Source organism: Melanotaenia boesemani, unplaced genomic scaffold (genome assembly GCF_017639745.1).
Source record: "Melanotaenia boesemani isolate fMelBoe1 unplaced genomic scaffold, fMelBoe1.pri scaffold_216_ctg1, whole genome shotgun sequence".
NCBI lineage: Eukaryota > Metazoa > Chordata > Actinopteri > Atheriniformes > Melanotaeniidae > Melanotaenia > Melanotaenia boesemani.
The window spans coordinates 2686-10023 of NW_024580642.1; the positions used below are offsets into that span (position 1 = coordinate 2686).

A 7338-nucleotide genomic window follows, 5' to 3' on the forward strand; every position below is an offset into this window, starting at 1 on the left:
AACGTGCTGTGATCAGACAACTAAAGATTAGCACATGGTGTTCAGCATTTATACTGACACATGGTGTTCACTTTCTGCATCTCTGGTGCCATGGCTGTTCAGGGCTGTTTCTAGTCTATACTCTGTTATGTGTTGCTCTTTGTCTTTGCTCCATCTCTTTACAAGTTGCTTACAAATTAGATTTAAATGCCAAAATAGAAAAAGTGTAGAGCTTATACTGAACAATTTTGAAAACATAACTGAACTTTATTTTTACAGGGAGTTGGTGTTTCGCAGGCAAAAAGTCGGCATATGCTTTATACACAGAAGCTGAAATCACACCATAACACATGTGAAAAGCGCTATGAGGTGGCGCAGGCAGAGAGACAAGAGGAGGAGAGGAAGAGGACTATGGTTCTACTTCGTCAGCGGGATACAGCAGTGAGTCCTGCTACATTGTTTAAATAGGGATGTGTATGTCTGATATTAAGATCGGATATCAGCTCTCATATTGCCCAAATGGCCAGACCGGGTAATGAGGCTGATCCATGACACAGATCTATTTACTATTTAGTGGTGCTGTGATATGTGTTGACTTGATGCACGCAACAAGTAGCAGCTACCTCTCTGTGTCAAGAGGAAAGCCTGTTCCATCCTCCAAGAAGCGAGAAATTTGTTCTTGTTCTCGAGGCCGCAAGAATGAGAAAAAAGTTATTTTTCGTATTTCATACTCCGCGAGAAGCAGCGCGAGATGAGGCAGGGGCTACTGTGGGGGGGCTCGTCTGTCTCTATGTGCACTGAGCCAGTTGACCCGGTTATTTTTTATTTTACATGAAACTTGGTCGTGACAGTGCAGGACTGTACACGCGGCAGTATCCGTGTCTTTACTGTGTTGGAAGCGTTTCTGTACTTTTTCACCACCTTGATCAGCTTTTAATTAAAGCTGTTCATTCATCCTGCATCAGTAGAAATGTGGAAGTCACTACGTCCCCCTTCATGCTTTCACACCTTATCTACGCCCACCTCACACGACCGACCAATCACGTAACACTTCTCGGAGCCCCTCGAGAAAAAAGTTCAGCCAGCTCGATGTAGCAAGAAGTGTCCTCATTCACATCCGGTGAACAAAGAGCAAAGTTCTCGCTTCTCGTGGAGTATGTAGAGGCCTTATGTCTCTCAGTCATGTATCAGTATAAACATGGCAACCTCTGTAATTGTGCAACTTTTTGTTGGATTTACTCTTTGACAAACCTGCTCACACCCACTCATAACTAGCATTATTTTTTTATTAAGATGGCTATTCAGGAACTACCTGTTCTGGTTAACAGTGAGCATGTCAGGGTATTTTTCTATCAATGAGATCTGCTGTAAAAAGAATGATTTCAGAAACTTACCAAGAAGGACTTAGAAATTTGACTTTAACCCCTTGTCTTCTTTTAGATGGACATAGAAGGTCATGGTTTGGTGACAGAGGAATCAAGTTTTGAATTTAGTGAGGATGACTATGTCCCTGAATCCGGATCAACCAGCAGTAGTAGCTCACTGGATCTCAAACAAGAAAGGAAGAGAAAAGTGCAAAAAGATCATAATACACCTTTCCTAAACAAGAAAATGCATCTCATGTCTCCAAACGAGAGTGGACTGTCTTCAGCAGATGATTCTGGAGAAAAGGACAGTGATGATGCAGCTGACAAGAAACAACCAAAAAAGACAAAGAAAAAAGCCCAGAAAAGATCAGTGAAACATGCTGAGGAATTCACAGTACCATACAAGAAAACGCATCCTCAGAAATCAAAGGAGAATAGACTGTCTTCAGCAGATGATTCTGGAAAAAAGGACAGTGATGATAAAGCTGACAAGAAACAACAAAAAAAGAAGAAGAAAAAAGCCCAGAAAAGATTGTTAGAACATGATGAGGAACTCACTGGACCACGCAAGAAAAGGCATCCTCAGAAATCAAAAGAGAGTGGATCGTCTTCTGACAGTTCTGTGAAGGTCATGACATTTAAAAAAAAAACATGATGGCAGCAGATTGTACAATAAAACGTTTTATTGCCCATTTTGTTCAAAACCTTACCATAAAATGGCTTGTCATTTAGAGTCTAAACATAAAGATAAGCCAGATGTGGCTAGAGCAGTTGCGTTTCCAAAAGGCTCTAAAGAGCGAAGGATTCAGTTGGGTCTCTTAAGGAATAAGGGGAAACGCATGCACAATAATGATGTGCTCGAAAGTGGAAAAGGCATTGTGATACCTCGTCAGCAAGCAAAAGAGCCTGTAAAGCCTTCCGATTACATGCACTGTATAAACTGTGAGGCTTATCTTAAAAGATCATCGCTGTGGCGGCACATGAAGATATGCCACCTAAAGATGAAGGCTGAGGAGTACAAAAGAGGAAAGTCTAGGGTCCAAACCCTCTGTGCTCACGCTCAGCCTGTTCCACAGAGTGTCAGTGAGCGGCTCTGGAAATTGGTTCTGTCCATGAATGAAGATGACGTAACACGTGCTGTCCGCAAAGAAAAACTCATATTGAAGTTGGGTGAACACCTTTTCAACAAACATGGTCATGATGTGACAAAGCATGAATATATCAGACAAAAAATGCGTGAGATGGGTCGCTTGCTCCTACAGGGACAGCAGAGCTGGCATTTGAAAGAAATGTCAGATTTCTTTACACCAGCCAATTTTCTTCATGTGACTGATGCTGTAAAGCGGGTAGCTGGATTTGACGAGGAAACTGGGACTTACAAAACACCATCCTAGTTGGGTCACAGTCTTAAAAAGTTGGCCAATATCTTTGAATGTGAAGGCATGATGTCAGGGAATGAGGAGGCCATTCACAATGCAAAGGTGTTCAGACAGATTAGCAACACAAAATGGAATGAATGCATTTCATCACAAGCCCTCAGGACGCTCACTGAAGCGAAATGGAACAGTCCACAGCTCCTGCCTTTCACTGAGGATGTGAAAAAAATCCATCAATTCATTGATAAACAGAGAAAGGACTTGCAACACAAACTTGAACTTCAAAAAAACAAGAAAAACTGGTCAGAACTTGCAAAACTTACACTCTGTGAGTTAATCATTTTTAACCGCAGAAGAGAGGGGGAGGTCTCTAAGATGCCCCTCAGTTGTTTCACCGCAAGACAGACCTGGAGTCATCCTGATGTGGAGCTGGCACTGACTGACGTTGAGAAGAAACTGTGTCAACATTTTCAAAGGATAGAGATGAGAGGGAAGCGAGGACGTAAAGTTTTGCTTCTTCTCACCCCAGAAATGCAAACATCGATGAAGCTCCTTGTAAATACTCGTAACGACTGTGAAGTCCCAGACAGCAATCAGTTCATGTTTGCAAGGCCACAGGCACCGACACACTTCCGAGGGTCGGATGTTATTCGACAGATAGCTCAATCCTGTGGGGCCAGTAACCCAGAGGCACTGTCGTCAACTAAATTGAGGAAACACATGGCCACAATGTCCCAGCTTTTAAATCTTAAGGACAATGAAATGGACAACCTAGCTGATTTCTTAGGCCATGATATTAGAGTTCACCGCCAGTACTACCGGCTGCCAGAGGGAACGTTACAGCTGGCTAAGGTCAGTAAAATGCTGTTGGCCATGGAAAGAGGGAAAATGGCGGAATTCCAGGGACAAACTCTGGACGAAATCTCCATTGATCCACAAGGTAAGACAACCTCTGGTAACTGTATTCATTTTTTTGTCTTGATTTATCATATTCACATTCCTTTTCGGCGTGAAGGTGTTTGGCTCTCTTGTGGGATGCTGTCGTCAGGTCCTGATGAATGTATACTGAATTATTTTGTCCATGTGGTTACTGTGGTCCCCAGAAGTAATAGCTCAGGACAGTGACCAATCAGAATTGGATGAGGACAATGACCAAATGGCTGCGTCTACAGAGTTTTCTTCGCCCTCCAGATCATCCCCTTCAAGACCATCATCCTCCACACCTTCAAGATCCACTCAGTCATCTTCAAGACCATCATCCTCCACACCTTCAAGATCCACTCAGTCATCTTCACGACCATCATCCTCCACACCTTCAAGATCCACACAGTCACCTTCCAGACCTTCATCCTCCAGTGTGTCGAGTAAGTTGACAACTACATTAGGGCTGCCATGATTCTTCAACGACGTTGACTATAAAGATTCATCAATGCAAAAATGTCACTGTCGACGTGTCGTATAAGGGCTCCGACATAAACTGCGCCAGGCATCCTCATAGGGGCTTATCTATGACATTTGGTGTGCAGTTTTGCTTCCGTTATGTTTTAAGATTGCACCGGTTATCATTTGCGTGCGCTAACAGCAGTGTTTAAATGAGGATTTAGCGGCGCTGTTTGTTCTGTCATGGAAGTATTCAGAGAGCAAGGAAACCGCAAACTCAAAATGAATTTCAATCCAATTGAGGTTGAAATATTAGTAGAGGAGACAAAAATATTGCTGAGCTCAAGAAAATCTAAATGTCATGTCATGCATGTAAAAGTTTTTACTGAAAAATATCTTTACAATAGCCTTTTTATTTGACCCTTAACAATTAAAACATGGTTTGATGAGCAGGCTGACACCTCAGCAGTTCAGCGCCTGTGCATCTATAAGCCTGTATCTTATTTTCCTGACGCTACCTCGGGTCGGAAGCTCCCATGCTTTTTCTGCGGATGTGACGTCTAGCGCGTTCATGTGAAATGGTTACGGGCCAGCTCGCGTTGCCTATAAATACTGCAATTTCTGCCACAAAACTCCTTAATTTCACCAATATGTTGTTATGAATCACTGGTCTGATCTCTCTGTGAGCGCCATGCGGCTTGGAGTTGCATTTTTGTAGCGATCCATCGTTATTTACAGCCATTACAGGCGCTGTGATGCAGCCTGGAAGTGACGTCATTGAAGTCCTTAATCACAGTTAATGGCTGTAAATAACAACGGATCCCCACAAAAATACAACTCCAAGCTACATCACGTTCACAGAGAGATCGGACCAGCGATTCATAACAACACATTAGTGAAATGAAGGAGTTTTGTGGCAGAAATTGCCGTATTTAGAGGCAGCGTGAGCTGGCCCTGTTCACTCCCATTATATTGGATGTATGCTGATCAGAGTGGATCTAAATATCTCCCGAAGGAGTTCGAGTTACACCAAAACTGTCTGGGTGGGTAATTGATCGTATTTCATGCTAGAAAATAGGTCCAGGTTGAACAATACCGAACTTCTCCTTTAAAAAATTATATTTAGCCTGAAAAAAATTTGAAATCTTAATGGATTTGACAACACTTGTGTTTAAATTTATAATCCAATACAGGTCACTATTGCTGATTGCCACATATGATCTCTGTGTTGCAATAGTATGTTGGGCACAACTTCGCTGGTACTGTGAAAAATAGTGGAGTTGGCAAGTCATTCAGCTGCTTCAAAAACCAGGAGATATTGTTATCCATCTCAGAGGAGGAGGGACCTGAGAAGAGTAAAAACTCAAGTAAATTTAGGTGAAGCTCCTTTAGATGGACCCACGTAATCATTTTTAACATCAAAACAGGGAAATGGCAACTTTTCTCCTGGATCAGTAAGAGCTGAGGGGTGTTTCAGAAAGGAGGTTCAGCAAACTCTGAGCCTAACTCGGAACTCTGAGATGAAATTCTGTTTATCAAAATTTTCTTCTGGATGTAAAACTATGTGAATTATCTCCACTTCACCTGAAAAGTAAATGACAGACGGCTCTTTCAGACTCAGGGTTTCGTCAAGTAAACCTCCTGGCAAGCATTTTAGGTTCACAAAGTACTACTAAATTATTTACTCTTTGTCGTCGAATAGTAGATTAGAATAGTAGTAGATCCTGCGAGTCTGGCGCTGATGAATATGCAATATGGGCGTTTCTGCCAGAATGTGCAAAATGTTGGGAGAACAACTCAGTTTTGTGCACACATTGTGATTTATCAACCGTGCAATGGGTTGCGTTAGTATTTTGTGTTTGTTTTAGCACGTCTGAAAAGTAGGTGTCAGCTAGCAGCTTTACGCACACATGGCTGAAAGAGTGCTGCCTGCAGGACTGCAGACATGCCGAGCTGGGTCAAAAGAATTTCTCAAGAGGAAAGCGGGCAATGCTTTAAGTTTTCATTATTTAATTGGATAACAATCAACATGGCAAACATCACTATTCAACACAGATTTATTCTACAGGATTGATCAGAACATTGTGGCTACTGCAGCATAATGGTATTTAAAGATGACATTAATTATGTCTATTTTTAGTTTCCTCTTTCTTTGGTGATGTCATATTCTTTAATTAGATCAACTCCTGCGCGTTCCTTCTCTCCAGGCCGCAGCTGATGGTCTCTGCAGCTGCTGGCATTGGGGTACAAAACACGCATCCTGTGCATAATATCAGACCATCTTCAAGGTTTATTTTGTTCCAATAGCAACCTCTTATCCATGTCCCCGTACACTGTCTTTATTATTCTGTCTTCAGGCTCTGCAGGGACGCCTGTTCTATTTTTATTCTGTAATACTTGTACTTATTTTATTTTCTCTATCTTTGTAATCTGCCTCTTCTTTTTAGCACTCTGTGGACTATCAAGAAATCATTTGCACCAATATTAAAACAGGAACCTGCTCTGAATGATGTTTATTTTGAGTTCAGTGTTCAAGAACATTAAGCTATTGTATTTTATCCAGGTTCTTCACAGAGAAGAAAGTGGTCAGAGGAGGAGGTCACGGCGGTGGAGAAGACGCTGAATGCCTTTATAAGGTCTAGGAAAGTCCCTGGAAAAGATGAGTGTGAAAAATGTATCAAGGCGTCTCCACAGGCTCTGCAGGGAAGGAGCTGGACAGCAGTAAAATTCTATGTGAAGAACAGAATCGATGCTGACAAAAGAAAGAAATAAGCTGCTGCTGAGTTCTCAAAGCACTTTATTGTTAGTCAGAGTCTAAGCTAAATTAGTAGCAAATTAAAATGCTCAAAGTTTGTATTTCATTCAGATTATGATTTTATGTTAAACTCTTCATTGAATGAGTTGCTGTTAAAGCTAGAGAGAATTTGTGCATTTGACTCTGACATGTTGGAACAGTGTATGCATTTTCATGTTTTAATGCATCTGTTGGTTAAATAAACCACATCTCATTACAGTTCTAAGTCATAAATTAGCAATATTCAAATTTAAGTATCATGTATTTTCATCTCATCCATTTTCAGTACCACTTGTCCAATTCAGGGTCACGGGGGTTGCTGGAGCCTATCCCAGCTATTATCAGGCAAGAGGCATGCTACACCCTGGACAGGTCGCCAGTCTGTCGCAGGGCCGACACAGAGAGGCAGACAACCATTCACACACACTTTCACTCCTAGGGA

At 41.9% G+C, this 7338-nt stretch overlaps 1 long non-coding RNA gene across 1 annotated transcript; it reads left to right on the forward strand.

Annotated features, from left to right (window-relative positions):
• The first annotated feature begins 309 nt into the window (after positions 1 to 309).
• On the forward strand, positions 310 to 7115 carry LOC121636195. Its single transcript, XR_006009685.1, has 2 exons — positions 310 to 420; positions 6666 to 7115. It is a non-coding gene; the product is annotated as an uncharacterized LOC121636195 (long non-coding RNA).
• Positions 7116 to 7338: the final 223 nt, after the last annotated feature.